Source organism: Numida meleagris, chromosome 3, assembly GCF_002078875.1.
Source record: "Numida meleagris isolate 19003 breed g44 Domestic line chromosome 3, NumMel1.0, whole genome shotgun sequence".
Lineage (NCBI taxonomy): Eukaryota > Metazoa > Chordata > Aves > Galliformes > Numididae > Numida > Numida meleagris.
The window spans coordinates 38,097,907-38,112,661 of NC_034411.1; the positions used below are offsets into that span (position 1 = coordinate 38,097,907).

General features: G+C 44.9%; 1 protein-coding gene across 1 annotated transcript in view; it reads left to right on the top strand.

The window, feature by feature from the left end:
- LYST (lysosomal trafficking regulator) overlaps window positions 1,826–14,755 on the top strand; it is a 76,563-nt gene continuing 63,633 nt past the window's right edge. Inside the window, exon 1 of the mRNA XM_021392074.1 lies at window positions 1,826–1,946. The gene's annotated coding sequence lies outside the window, so the exon portion shown is untranslated. The remainder of the gene's footprint in view (window positions 1,947–14,755) is intronic.

The window sequence follows — 14,755 nt, forward strand, 5'->3', positions numbered from 1 at the left end:
TGCCTGTTTATGTCTCAGTGATGTGAGCTTGATGTACAGTTTGAGGAAACAACTGGAAAATGCCGTTCATGGTCTTTTATCTTGCTTGTTTTCCACGTTATTACCACCTGCATGTACACATAGGAGAGAGAATTAGAGCAGAATACTACAATTTAGGAAGAATTCTGCTGAGAAACTCTGCAGATTTAAGTGGGATTCAAATTTTGATTGCAGACTGGAGAGAGTTAGCAGTGAATTAATGTTGATACAAAGAACCAGACTTGATTTAAAGTTATTCAGGCATGAACTGGGGTTGTGTTACTCACTTTAATGGAGATGCTGCAAATTTATATTGACACACATTAATTCAGAATCAATTCCCTCATGCATAGTATTTTATGGTAAAGCTCCGATTTAAGACTGCGCGGCCGGCATGCTGCCATATCTGGAGCATGAGCTTTAATTACTGTGATTAAAGAAACTTCATGTATCTGAAAGACAGGTTGCACTGATAAAATCTTTAATTTTATTTCCTTACCTTTCTCAGCATTGTTTTTTTTTTTTAGTCTAAGCTGGAATTGTTTAGTGTGGAGAAGAGATGCTTGGGGGAGAACATCACTACCTACCTACAATGATCTGAAAGGCGGTTGTAGTGAGGTGGGAGTCAGCCTCTTCTCCCGGGTAACAGCAATAGGATGAGAGGGAATGGCTTCAAGTTGCACCAGGGGAGGTTCAGGCTGGGTATTAGGAAACATTTTTTCTCAGAAAGAGTGGTGAGGCATTGGAATGGGCTGCCCAGGGAGGCAGTGGGGTCACTGTCCCTGGAGGTGTTCAGGAAATATGTGGATGTGGCACTGACGGACATGGTTAGAGGGCATGGTGGGGGTGGGTTGGAGGTTGGGCTAGGTGATCTTGGTGGTCTTTTCTGACTGTAATTATTCTATTCTATTCTATTCTATTCTATTCTATTCTATTCTATTCTATTCTATTCTATTCTATTCTATTCTATTCTATTCTATTCTATTCTGTTCTGTTCTGTTCTGTTCTGTTCTGTTCTGTTCCCTACTATACATGTAAGCTAACTTTAGCAGGTGGGCCACAGCATCCTGGTGCCTGGAACTTTCCCAAGATCTGGCTCCATGCGTCCACGCAATCTCCTGTGGGCCCTGAGACAGGGTGTGAAGTGCCAACAGCGCAGGGGCCAGGCCCACACTGAGGCTGGGGAGCACAAGGCTGATGCTCCAGGGAGGCCTGAGGGAGCGAGGGGTGCACTGCGGTGGGACGCGTGCCCGCCCAGTGAGCCTCGTTTCTTTTCAAGGTTCCTGGATAGGAGCGTTCATGCAGGATGACTACAGAGAGGGTGCTTGCTGATATGGCCCCTAATGCACCGCTGCCCCTTTCAGAACAGTAACAGGTGCTCTGGCGTTGCTCGTTGGCTTCCCAGAGAGGGTGGCAGGGCATGTTACTGATTTACGTGCAGACATGATTTGTTTGCACTGGGTCAGAGCGGGGCTGAGGAAGCAGCAGTCGGGGCCTTTCTGCCAGCTCTCCGCCAGCTGCCCGAGCCCTGCTCAAAGCAGCCCATCTGCCTCAAGAATTCACTGAGGACAAACACCAAGCCCGCGGCCGCGTGCAAAGCCCTTTGTACGCGGCGCCCGACGACGTCACGCACGCGGCTCGGGCAGCGCGCGCCAACCGGCACCACGGGCGGCACGCGCCCCACGCCAGGGCCGAGCCGGGCGGGAAGCGGGCGGGGCCACGGCAGCGCTGACCCCGCCCGGCGGGGTTCCCCCCCCCCGCCACACAGCCCTCCCACCGCCAGGCGGCACCGCCCATTGGCTGCGGAGCGCGCGTGACACCGCCTCCCCTGCAGCCCGCTGCCCGCTCCCTCCCTCCACCGCTCGCCGGTGCTGGCGGAGCGGGAACGGCGGCGGCGCGAGCGGCGGCGGCGTCAGCGTCAGCGTCAGGTGGGGCGGGCGCGGGGCGGGCGCTGCGTTGCCCCAGCGACGGGGCCGGGTTCCACCATGGGTCGCCGGGCCGCTGTCAGCGCGATAAGAGCGGGGCGGGCGGCCGTGCGCAGTTGCTGCGGCGGAGCGAGGAGCGGGTAAGGGAGGGGCGGCTGCGGTGGCGGCTGTGGCCGCGGCCTCACGGGGCCTGCGTCGCGTTCCGGCGGGGCGGGCCGAGATCCCGGTACGTGGGGCCGGGCGTGTTGTCAGCCGGCGTCAGCCCGTGGGAGACGCCTGCGGAGGCCCTCGGCTGCGCGGCGGGAGGCGGAAGAGGTGGCTGCAGGCGGGAAGGGGCCGGGCCGCGGCCATCGGAGGGGCGGCCCGGCGGCTCCGCGGGGTCCGAGTGCGGCTCCGCCGCGCGCCCGTCCTGCCGTGCTGCCTCCGGCTTTGGCGAAAGGAAACGAGGAGCGCTGCCCGCCTGTGAGGGCGGTGCGTGCGGCTGTCGGCGTTGGGGCCGCGGTGGCGACTCGGGTGCGGGCTGCGCCTGGCCGGAGCTGGGGGCCTCCCCGCCGCCAGGACCCGTGGCAGGAGGGGGCGGTGGGCGTGTGCGGCCCCCCGGGGGGGGAGGGGGGGGATGTTTAACGCCGGTGGGAATGCAGCGGCTGCAGGGCTTCAGCTGCTGTGCCGAGCCGGGCTGTCACCTGTGTGCCCGCTGTAAAGTGCAGGCAGAGGAGCAATGAGAGCTCCTTTGGGTACTCTGCAGCCACGGAGGCAGGCGTGGGGAGAATGCGTGGAGATACTTCTCTGGGAGAAAGTATTACCTGACGTTTGAGTACTACCCAGTATCCCCCAAACGAAACCCAGAACTGCCTCTTACATCTTCCTAAGCTGAGAGCAGGTGCTGGAGCAGAGGACGAAATGCTGTGTATGTGAGAAGCAGGGCAATTGAAGAAACCGGGAAGGTGGATTGGTTGTGTGATCGAGTGTGGTGAGCTGGGAACCAGAAAAGCATCTGGTGTGGGTATAGGTGGGAGCCAGCTGAAAATCTGGACGGGAGGCACCCTTGGTTGTAGGGCCACATGGGTCAGTCAGAGCTCTGTGAAAGTATCTGGAGAAAGGTTGTAAGCGATACAGGCCCGTGCTACTGCCAGGATCAGGCAGCTGCCTGTGACGTGGTGCGATAACCTGTGGCAGAAGAAGCTGTGAGGAGATGGTTTTTACTCCAGTGTATGCTAGGTAGCAGACAACAGGTGCCTGGAACACTTAACTCTGCAGGAAATAGCTGCAGGAGAGGAGGATCTGTTGACATTGGCTGCATGTACTTGCTTGGCCAGGGGGCAGTTCTGCATGGATCTTTCTCTGGAATGGAGTCTTGCGGTGTGAGAAGCCATGAAAGTACGATGGGTTTCCTTTTCTTGAACTATCAGCTGGCAGACCGTCATCAGCTGTGTGAAGATGAAAGTATCCTATTAGGTTAGGGAACGTGTGGTGTAATGGCCCTGGGAGTTTCTGTTGAACACTTAAAATACTCAGTGAATGTAGAACAAGAATGCTTTCATGCCTTGTCGCAGATAAGGAGAAATCAGCAATTTTGTGTGGTGTTTTAGTTTTAATTCTTTCCTCCTGATCAGGTTTTGGAAGGAGAATCTTGAAAGTTAAAAGCATATAGCTTTGCTTGCTATGTTTCTAATACCAGCATTTAGAAGTGAGAGCTCAGGAATTCACTTGGTTGTTGCCTGGTCTATAAAATTGTGTATGGATTTCTTAATTGGAGGGGTTTTTCTTTGTCCCTCCCCTTCCAGCTTTCCCTCTTTCCCCTCCATCAGTGTTTTTATAGTGTACTCAGATTGCTTTTGTTTTTAAAATGTTGAAATATAATATTTTTCTGTTGGGTCAGTAACCGTGTAGTTAGGTTTCCTAAATGCTTCTTTTGCATTTTCCTCTCTCAGTCCCCTGTAGCCTTTCCATGCACCTCTGTTTTGGTTTGTAGGGAAGCTGTAGACAGTAAGAAAAGAGTCTGTGAGCAATTGAACAGTAGCAATAGATCTGATGGGAAATAAAACACTGAGTATCTAAACATTAGGGAAGAGAAACTGTACGGTCTTACCACTTACTGAAAGTATGTTGCTGCTTTTATTTCACTTCCTTTAGAGTTAAGCTCAGCACTATGAAATATTAACAAATGCTTCAGGAAGCATTGGTTCTGAATTTTTTACCCTCAGTGATTTCTTTAATGGTGCATCCTTATTAATATGCTATTGTACACCCTTTTTTTTTTTAAGCTTGTGCAGAGACTTGGGTTTCCTTTGTATTTGAAGAATTTTGCTGTTATGCTGATATCTTTTCGAATAAGATAACCAGCACATAGAGGAATTCTGAACCCAGAATTGGTTCTTATCTTTTGCAGGTAGAAGGGAGCAGAGGGAAAGTGGGGTGAAATGATTATACTGTAAGAGGATCCTGTTGCACCAGGAAGCATTTGCTGCCGAAAATGCTCTTGCTCATCCTCTGCAGATGAATTTAACTTGATTGGAGTAAACAGCCATCATCGACACAAGCTCACCAAGGTCTCTCCTGTCCCTCTCTGAGGTGGCATCAGGCTTTGTGCACTTCTCTAGTGGAGACCTTTCCCAGCAGAGAGCTGTAGCAGCTGTTGTTCAGGATGTCACTGTTTAATATTGGTAATTGGTTCACCTTCAACGTGGTCTTTTTTGGGTTTTTGGAAAAGTAGTTTGTTATACGTACGGAAGGGGGAGACTATATGTGTCTGGGATCACTTTATACGATCTCTTTCAGCTCAAGGTGGTTGTGAGTGTCAGTGGTTCTGGTGCATCATTGCTCGATGTTATCTAAAGGCCTATGAATCTTCAGCAAGTAATTGGGCCCGTATCATCAGAGCTATCAGCTGCTGTGATACCACTGTTTTGGAGGTGGTAAATCTGTTCTCAAGACCAGGTAAAAGGGATCCCGGCACTTTTGTTCATTACCATGGCTCTGATTTGTCTGAGCTAGCTGAGCTGACCCAGCAGCTCTGAACTGCTGCAGGGGAGAGCTGCCTCCTGCCTTCTCCCTTTTACTGCCCTCAGTGCAGCAATTCAACAGAAAGATAATGTGACTGGAAAAAGAAATGTTTTTTTGCAAGCCTGTGGTAGTGAATGCATCGAGAAGAAAGGGAGTGAGCAGCCCGGTGTGCTGAGCTGCCCTGCTTGGCGTCACCCTCGCTGCCTCTCAGGAGGAGGGGGCTTCTGCTTAGACTCAGTGGGGTGTATGTGTCAGCTGTCAGGGTGATTTGGGAGGAACTAATAAAGCAGTGCGGTATGTAGTGGATTTAGATTTTTCTTTCTCTCTCTTCTGGTTCAGATGTTGCATTTCAGCATGTTTCTCGGTGATGGGTTGAAATTAGTGCATGGGAATGCCTCGTCTCCAGATAAAACTGTGCAGAAATGATACTGACTGTGTGAAGGGGAGGAGAAAAGAGAAAGATGTCATGTGCAGACTTTGTGGAAGAGGTGTTTCTTGCTATAAACTGTTAGCTCCTTATGGCTCATGGTTACAGCCTGGGGCTGGTTAAAATCCCATTTCCCTAGGAAGTTAGTCTTTGTTTTGCTATTTGAGTCGGAGTCTTGAGTGTGATTTTTAGGTACCTGCACTGTGCTTTGTGGGTTGGCAGTTCAAATCTAATGCTGTGGGTGAGAGCAAAGTAGAACAAAAATTAACATGATTCATTAGAGTATGTATGTTGAAGAAGAGGGAGGTATGTAGTGCTGTGCTCCATGTGGTAGTCCTGGAATAGTGTTATTTCTTGATGCCCACTGAAACAACTGTTACATGTTGGCTCCTGGATGTTTAAATTGCACAAGCTTGTTTTGAAGTCACCGCTGCACCTTTCATCGTCTGTGTCTGGGTTCTGCTTCTCTGACCCTTTCTTAGCCCTCTACTTCCCAGTGCCTAACTCACTGCTGCCTGCTGCTGCTGTGGACATTCTCTATCGCCTGGCCAGTACAAAACAAGTGCTGAAACAGTTGTCTTTTGTGCTTCTCAGCTTGTGTAGCCCACTGCTGACTCGTGGGCTTATCCCCCGCAGCTGCGTTTGTGTAGTGCTTCGAGCCATGTGGAGCAGGGGCACTCCGTGGATTAGTTCCTAGTACCAAGGGAAAGAGCTCGTCTGATGCTGGAAGACTCATACTTGTCAGGCTGTCTGTGTCAGGTGCTTGCTCAACATCCTAAAACAATCACAGTTAATCCTCACGGTTATTCATTCTTTTCCCTCTCTCCACCCCCAAGTCAGCTTCTGGACTTCAGTTAAAAGCGTCCCTGCTGCAAGGGAAAGTGCTTGCGCACAGAGTACTAAATGCAGGTGGGAGGAGACATCCTGGTTCTGCAGACTTCTGACAGCAGAGAAAAACCCTCCTGGTTTCCCCAGAGAAAACTGGGAAGTGGGAAAATGAAATATAAAAGGGAATTATTGCTGGATAGTGCTGAATGCGAGGCTTCATTAGAAGCATCGAAACGGTTTATTTTGTACAGGTCTATTTCAGCAAATGGCTGACTTTGTTCATTCCTCTCCAGTATTGTGGACATTTGTGGTCTTGAGGGAGGTAAATGGCAAAACCATCTAACTAGATCTGTCAGCCTTGTAGTCAACTGATTTGGTTCAGCCTTAATGAACTAACCGGATCGGGAATGGCTAACAGAAAGGGCAATGTGAAGAGGTGAATAGTTCTGTTTTAGTTCTGGAACAGAGTGAACTAGCAAGGAAGATTTTTAGGAGTTAAGGAAATAAGCATTTATAATTGTATTGCAGGAATTGATAAAAGTTGAACAGCATACTTTTATTGTAAAATTTCAGGAGTTGAAGTGTGTATTTTTTTGAGTCAGTGTTTCAAACAGACACTGAAATAGTCTTAATAAAGAAAAAATGCAAGTCTGTCAACTTCTTTTTCCTTTTTTTTTTTTTTAATAAAGGGTGGGAGAGCACAACAATCCTAATCTCAAATAGAGGGGAAAGTTATCAGGACTGTTTCAGGAGCTTCCATTCCTTCAGTTACGCAGTCATTTTCATTACTGGGGTCATGTTAAATCCCCAGTACTTTCAGAAAAAATTGCATCTGGCACTTGGTTACCAAAAATACTATTTCACTGTATATGCAGTCTTCATCTGGTATAATTTATTTTCCAAACTATCTCATCCACTTAAAATCTTGTTTGTGTTCATATGTGATAGATGTTTATAGTTTGAAGGGCATCTTAAAGTTGGCCTATTTTGTGCCTGCTGGATGGATTTGGGATTTCCTATGGTGTTTCAAAATTTTCTTAAATATCCATCATCTGTTAGTAGGAATAGTGGGAAGTTTCACACTTAGGCGTTATATGAAGTATAAGCTGTTTGACTTGCATTTCTGCTGGGGCAGAGCTGCCTCAAGTGAGTTTTTAAGCGGCTCCGTGTGGCTGTGGCTGTCTTGCTGGCTGCCTGGTTGTTTGCAGGCAGCTCTCTGCAAGAGGGTCGGTGTAGTTGGAACAAATGCTTCTGCTGCAAAGCCTGAGAGGTGCAGGGTCGGCTTCCCTAAGGCACGTAAAGCTGCTTGCACTTGATAAGGAAACGAGCACACTGATCTTAACTGGAACAAGTGTGAAACTCTTGGATATTCTGGGAAATGGTGTTTTTTTCATATCGCTTTCAGAATTGCTACTTGCTGCCTTGTCTCTTTCTGATTACTACAAGAAAACATGGATTTCACAGATGAGTTTTTTTTTTTAAGTCCCAGGAGCAGAATTAGTCTTCTGCATGTTATTGACCTTCTTTAACTCTGATCACGGACCTTCTTCTTTTATTTAATTGCTCTTGGTGAGTACTTCAGACACAATGGCCAAGTGTATCTTCAGCGCCATACTTTCTAATTTTATTCCTCTAACAACCAAGCTTTCAGTTTCAGGAGTAGCCTTTTCTCACTCATACCTCGTCAGCAAGAGTGCCTCAAGACATTGCTCAACTCTTTCTCTTTTTTTTTTTTCTTCCTTCTTTAATCTTACTGAGTATTGGTGCAATCCGAATGTATCGTCTTGCAAAATATAGAGAAGGATGTGCATGGTCTTCCAGATCACGATCTGAGTGGTACATCAGGTGTTCAAAGTCATTTCCAGGTAGGTGCCATGTGTTCTGCATCACATCTATGCAATTTTTCCCAGTTGTGTTGGAGACTGCTTGATCTGCCATCCTGCAGAATAACGAAGGAGGGTCTTTGCAAAGTCAGCTGCATCTTGCAGGAGCTAGTCTTGGTTGACTTTCTGCTAGAGAGGCCCTGAACTTCCAACTTACCTTCTGTGTAGCCTGTTTTCTTTCCTGCTGCTGTTTAGAGTCTGTGGAATTTAGTCTTTGTTTTCAGAGTCAGCCATTACTGTGCAACCACAACTGTCAGGACAAAAGAGATCAGGGAGATCTTTCTTAGGGGTATGTGTCGAATCTAAAGCTTGGAAGAAGGTATTGAGTATTACATGCCTATATTTTTAATCTGGTGAAGAATGTAGCACTCGGAGTATTCTGTATGTGTATTACTTGGGAGCGTTTCAGCCTTTTCATTTCTGAATTCTTTAGTGAAGTTCTTTGCCCTCTGGTTTTCTTTTGAAATGATGTAATGATTTTCCACAGTTTATTTTTCTACATAAATTCTGACTATTGGAGTGTTTTTCAGTTCTTTTCTCTGGCACCATGTGCTCCTTACAGATGTTGTCCTTCAGATAAGATCAGGAACACAGTCTTGTCTTCTCTGCTTGTGCTAACCAGGCTTCTCTCTAGCATTTTCCTGGTATTGGTAACAGTGTGGTGGGATTCCTCTTTGGAACATCTTGCACTGCTCTCATGGAGATTGTCTTGTTAGTTTTTAACACAGTTAATGTTGCAATGATTATGTTTAAAGACCCACAGCTTTCACCATGCCTTTTCTAAGGCATGTTTATTCTCTCTGCCTGCAGGCACTGGTCTGAAAGACGTAAAATTAAATAACCTGGAATGCGCATAGCGTGGCTGACAACTCTATTGTAGTTACTGTTTTGGGTAGTATAAAACCACAAGCTTAGCGTAACTTGTACACAGCATATATGGTGTTAATCCGTGATTTGTGTGTAGGTAGCTGCTTGGGAACCGGTCTTTCATCAGTGCTGTATTTATCCTTTAGATGAGTCATGCCGTCTTTTATCTTGATTTCAGGCTTAACAAGAATGCATGTCCAGGTGTTTCATTTTGGTTGATGACTAAATAAAATTACATAATGAGTTGAGAAGCTCTCCCACAACACTTGTGCAGCAGGCAGCTAAGCCGAGGGATTCTTTGCTATATACTGTTGCAGTGATATTCTGTTCAAACTCAGAAGAGGGAAATTGTTGGTAATCTGCTAACTTGTAAAGGGGATACGGATCTTCATGGCTCAAGGTGGAACCTAATACTTGCTGAAAGTGAGCAAGAAAAGCTTTCCTAGCACTGTGCGCTTAATCTCTGGTGCTTTTTTAGGATAAAGTATAGCATTGCTCTCCTCCACTGTGACAGCTTGCATTGCCCATTATTACAACGAGCACTTAAAGCTTTAAGAACTCTTAATCCCATCTAGTATTTCTTTGAAATAATGGTCGTATCTATCAAGTAGGTATTTTATATGTGGAAAATCTAGGACAAGACTGAGGTGTTAAAGCACGACAGTTTTCTACTAACAGATCTCCCCTTTATTACATGACATTCTACAAATAGAATAGGGAATTGGTACTTAATTTTAGTCTCCAAGGTAATACTTCTGAAAAGGTAAATATTAAGTACGGGAAGGATTTGCAGGTGCTGGGTGTCTCAAGTTTAACATTCACATAAGCATCTTGAAATTGCAGCAACATAATAACCTTTTTGTATACAGTTTCTGTCATAAGTTGATTGCTTTGCAATCAAATCGGATAAGATGTTGTAGATTAAATTAAATTTTGAAAAGTTGTGTTTCTCTGCTGTGGACACTTCAGTAGCTTGTGGCACACCCAAAACTGCATCAAAATTCACTGGATTGGCCTTAATGAGATCTTCCTAAAAATGACTCTACTGACAAAGTAGGGCAGCTACTTTAAGGCGCTATATGAAATTATGCTAAGGGTTTCATGGAAAACATGGGAAGCTGTTGCCCATGTCTTTAATGAAATGCTTAGCATAAGAGTGGGCCAGAAGGTGTTAGCTTGCAAATACAGTGTTGCAGAGGACAACTGCCACTGAAGAGGGGCTGGATGAGTACGTGAGCCATCTAGTTTTTTAAAGCGTGTAAGGTTTGAATAACACGTAGCTTGTCCTCTGTTGTACCCTTGTACAGACTCTGCCTTGTATTCTTGCCTTGAATTGAAGCCCTAGGAATTAAGGCTATCACTGAAATCTTTAGTCTGTCCAGGAGTTTCATCGTGATAGGTGCCAGAATTCTTATTTTGTGGTGAGGGGCCTGAAGCGTCTCCCAGATGAGGAAAGACTGAGCGATCTGGGACTGTTCGGCCTGGCCAAGTCTGAGATGGGATCTTACCAAAATGCATAAGTATCTAATGAGCGAGAGTCAAGTGGATGGGACCAGGCTCTTCTCAGCGGTGCCCAGAGCCAGGACAAGGGGCAGTGAGCACAGACTGCAACACAGGAAGTTCCGTACAAACGTGAGGAAAAACTTCTTTACTGTGAGGGTGACGGAGCACTGGAACAGACTGCTCAGAGAGGTTGTGAAGTCTCCTTTCTGGAGATATTCATGACCCACCTGGACGCTTTCCTGTGCAATCTACTGTAGAGAATCTGCTTTAGCAGGGGGTTCGACTTGATCTCCTGAGGTCCCTTCCAACCCCTATGATTCTGTAATTCTGTCATTATGGCTTTGAAGTTAGACCTCTAAAACATCATGCAAATCATTGCTTGTACATGGGCAAGCCTGCATTTAGGTAGCATATGGTAAACTGGTTTCCTTTCTGGGCTCTAAGATCACTTATCACCTGCTATTTCCTTGCAAAATTCTCTGTTCCTGTTCTCCCTGGTTGTGCGGCCTCTTCAGGGCCATTTCTTAGACCGTACTGTTATTCTTGCTTTGGTTTTCCGTCTCCTGTGTACTGCTAGTAGTTACCATCTTTTTATAGTCACTGGCAGCTAATTAATTAGAAACTTGATGCTTTGAACTCATAGTCTGCATTTGCCTTGTAGGATAAGCTAATGAACCTATGTGATAGATATTTTAGAAAGTGCTTATTTCCTTAATTTGACCGGATTTAGCATAGCATTTGTCTGACTTAGAACAGGAATGGCTAGCTTAGGAAGCACTCTGACGTGGGGAGCTGGTTGTACACCATATTAAAGGAAGCGTTTTTATTTAAGGACTGTTTTTTCTGTTGTTGTTCTGGGGTGCATTTTTTTTTTTGGAAATACAGATGTTGTAATTCCCCAGACTGGAAGATAACATGCTTTCACGTCCACTTTGTGGTAGAAATCTCTTAATTCCCAGGCTGTATAAATATTGAGCTTCACTGATTAAATTTTTAATTGTTAGGCAGTGGAACATAAGCAGACTGCATATTTGCAGGAGACTTAAGGTGCTTATGGAAGCAGCCCTTTCTGTCTTGTGGTTTGCAAGACAAGCGTCCCACAGACATGAGAAGGGAGCTGAGTATCTTCTGATTTTATGTGATTGTGGCATTAGAAAGATGGTACATATACAAGTTGTTTGTATATGTAGCAGTGCTGTTGCTCTGAAGATCTCAACGTACTTAACAGTGGTTATTAAAGTAATACTTATTTACTGTACTGTGAGCTTGGCATGTTTCCCTGGGTAGTGAAAAACACAGTGCATACCTTATTTTTCCAAAGGTAGTAAACATTCTCTTTCACTTCTATTAGTGATCTAGTGGATTGTCCAGAAGACTGAAAGCTGGTTAGTGAGGTCCCTAATGAAACAGGACTATGTCAGACATGGGGAAAAAATAAAATAAAAGTGGTATTTACCTGTAGTCTTAAGAAAAATTCTATATACTAAGAAGCAGCTTTTCCCCTCTAGGTTAATTGTTGATACAGCACTGTCTTCATAGATCATCTGCTCGTGGGACCCCAAGTAGCTAATAAATGATAGCAAAGAACAGAGCAGAAAATGGTTGGAAATGGAGAGTGATTAGGAGGTCTTTTGCAGAATGAGAGCGTTGTCTGATATATTCCTTGTGTTTTTTGAAAACCAGGTATCAACTTTTCTGCTGATGCTCCACTTGAATTGTGGCTACTGTTTTCTGAAAGGGTTTTGTTGTTCCTGCTGTGTAATACATTCTGACAGTGTCAGCTGGGTGTTTGTTTCTAGTCTGCTTCAAGCTTTGAGTGATGTCAAAAGGACAGAAGAGCACTGACTTCTACAAAGCATTCGCTTCAGGTATTACTTGTGCTTCCTCACCAAGGAGTCAGATGTGATGTCTCTTTGTGTCAAGATAAACAATTTCCAGGATAAACCTGGCAGTCTGTTACAGGTGCAAAAGCCTATTCTGGAGTGACTGTCAGTGATGTGCTGCTGCTCTTCATCGTGACTGTTGTACTCTGCAAACAGAGGCCAGAGCTTACGCTGAGGGTGTAACCCCAAGGGAAATCAGATGAAAATCATGGTTAATGTTATCACATTAATGTCAAAGTCACTGGAGAGGTCACAAGCATATTCAACAACTTGTGAATGTTAAGTGTAAGCAGTGAGGCTGAGGCAAGTATTTACTACATGGAATGAGTGCTCTATAATGTAAACGTAGCATTGACTAGCCGGTGGTGACTTGTATTCTCATATTCTTTTTTCATAAAGAATGAGTGAAGCAGCTACAGTTTGGGACTGGAAACAGCCTGCTGTGTACTAGCTTATCTAAATAATGTTTTCCCAAGTGTTGATTTTAGTACCTTGTGACAATGCAGCTCCACTGTACTCTGTACTCAACAAAGAACTCGTAGCCGTGTCTTTGTGTAAGGTTTGGGCAACATTTGTCTCTTATCTGGAACAGAGTACTAAGGAGGGTGAGCAAATTACTAGCTTCGTGTGCCAGACACTTTCTACTCTTGTTTGCATGGTTGGTAATGTAACTTCTCCTAAGGTTATTCTTTTTCTTATAAACATGGCTATCACTCCTTCAGCGCAGTGTATTGCAGGGTTATAGCACGTGTAACCTTGTGTACAAGGCTGTTTTTATTGAAGATAACAATGGGCTGCAGGAAATTCAGGCTTTCAAGTGGTTCTTGCCTGTCTTCCACACCTGCTTGATATGCATAACTTCTGTTTTACACTGACACTGTAGCCTGACATTGTGACTATATGAGTAGTCCTTGGCATGGTCATTTTGAGCTGACTTTTACCAGCCAGTGATTGGTAGGAATTTGACATCTACCTCATAACATATAGAGGAGATTTAAGTAGTTTATTTCTTCTTTGCTAGTTCTCTAAAATTAATATTGAAAAAAGACCTGGGGGAAGTGAGTTTGTTAGAGCTGTAATTTGGGATCTTGTGTTCATCTAGAGACCAGCACCAAACTGTCTCGCCTCTTACCCTTGCTGCAGCTGTTGGACAACAGTTACAGAACAACATAATTATTTGAAATAGTATTATGGCATTTTGACTTAATTTGGCTTAGTGTAGAATTGTATTATAATGTTGCTACAATTATTTGATAATTAGTATTTTTATTATATTACTGGACTTCCCAGATCTTACTGGGCAGTGTGTTGCTGAAAAGATAACCGAGCACAAGGGAAAATTCATACAATTGCTCTGGCCACGAGTTCCTTCATTTTTGTCATTCTCCCATGTTGCACTGATGCTGCAGATAACGCTATCTGATCTGTAGCGCTGTATAAAGTGCGTATGCTCATGACTCACTATTCAACACTGGACTAGAATTGATCTCAAGTTCCACTGTGGTTTAAATTATTTAAGGATCGCTTTTGCTATTTTCTTTCAAAGATGTAAACCCCACCAAAATACAAGGCATTCCTATACTTAAAAATGCTCAGAGTGATGAGCAGCTTCATAAAAATAGAATGAAGTCAGTAGAAACCACAAGGTTCAATTGCAGGTAAGCTGATATGTGCCGTGGCTGTAAATAGAAAATGCAGCCCTTTGAGAGCTGGTACAGAAAGGGACTTGAGGGTCGGAGTGATAGGGATTGAGTTGAGGATGGTGTAAGGATGGATGTGAAGAGATTACGTGTGAATGTCAGGTCATTCATAGCTTAAGTGATTTATTCAGTTTAATGTCTGTGAATTTTTCCTGTTGGAAGTAGATATTATTTGAGATGTTTTTTTATGAAGTATGATGTTCATATTGTAGGAGGTAAAACGGAACTTAAGGGTGTGCGTTTATTTCAGGACTAGCAATACAAAGTCCTGACACACTGTGTGTTCCAGAACTCTAACAATCCCATTACGCTTGTGCACAGCAGTGGTGAACTGAGATTCTGGTAGGTTTCTTGCTCTTCTCTTATGGCCTAGTTCTTGTTTTTGAGTTACTGTTGAGTTACTTTTTTTCCCTATGTGTTCTCTCTGAGGTTCAAATCCAGGTGAAGGCACTTGACCTCAGTACTAGTGTTTTGTACAGTGTCTGCTTCCATGTTACCAGACATCATGGCAATTAAGGATATGTCATTTTAAGCAAACCAAAAATACTGTAGCAGAGTAGTTTCTACTTGAAGCAAATAAGGTGACACGCTTTCTGAGTAAGAGGAAATGCCATGCCACGTAGGGTGCAGTGTCAGTGTGCCATTATCTGCAAAAGAGAAGGTGATAAGCCAGCTGGAACCTTAAGATGTGGGTAAATTTGTTCTTTGTTTGTCTTTT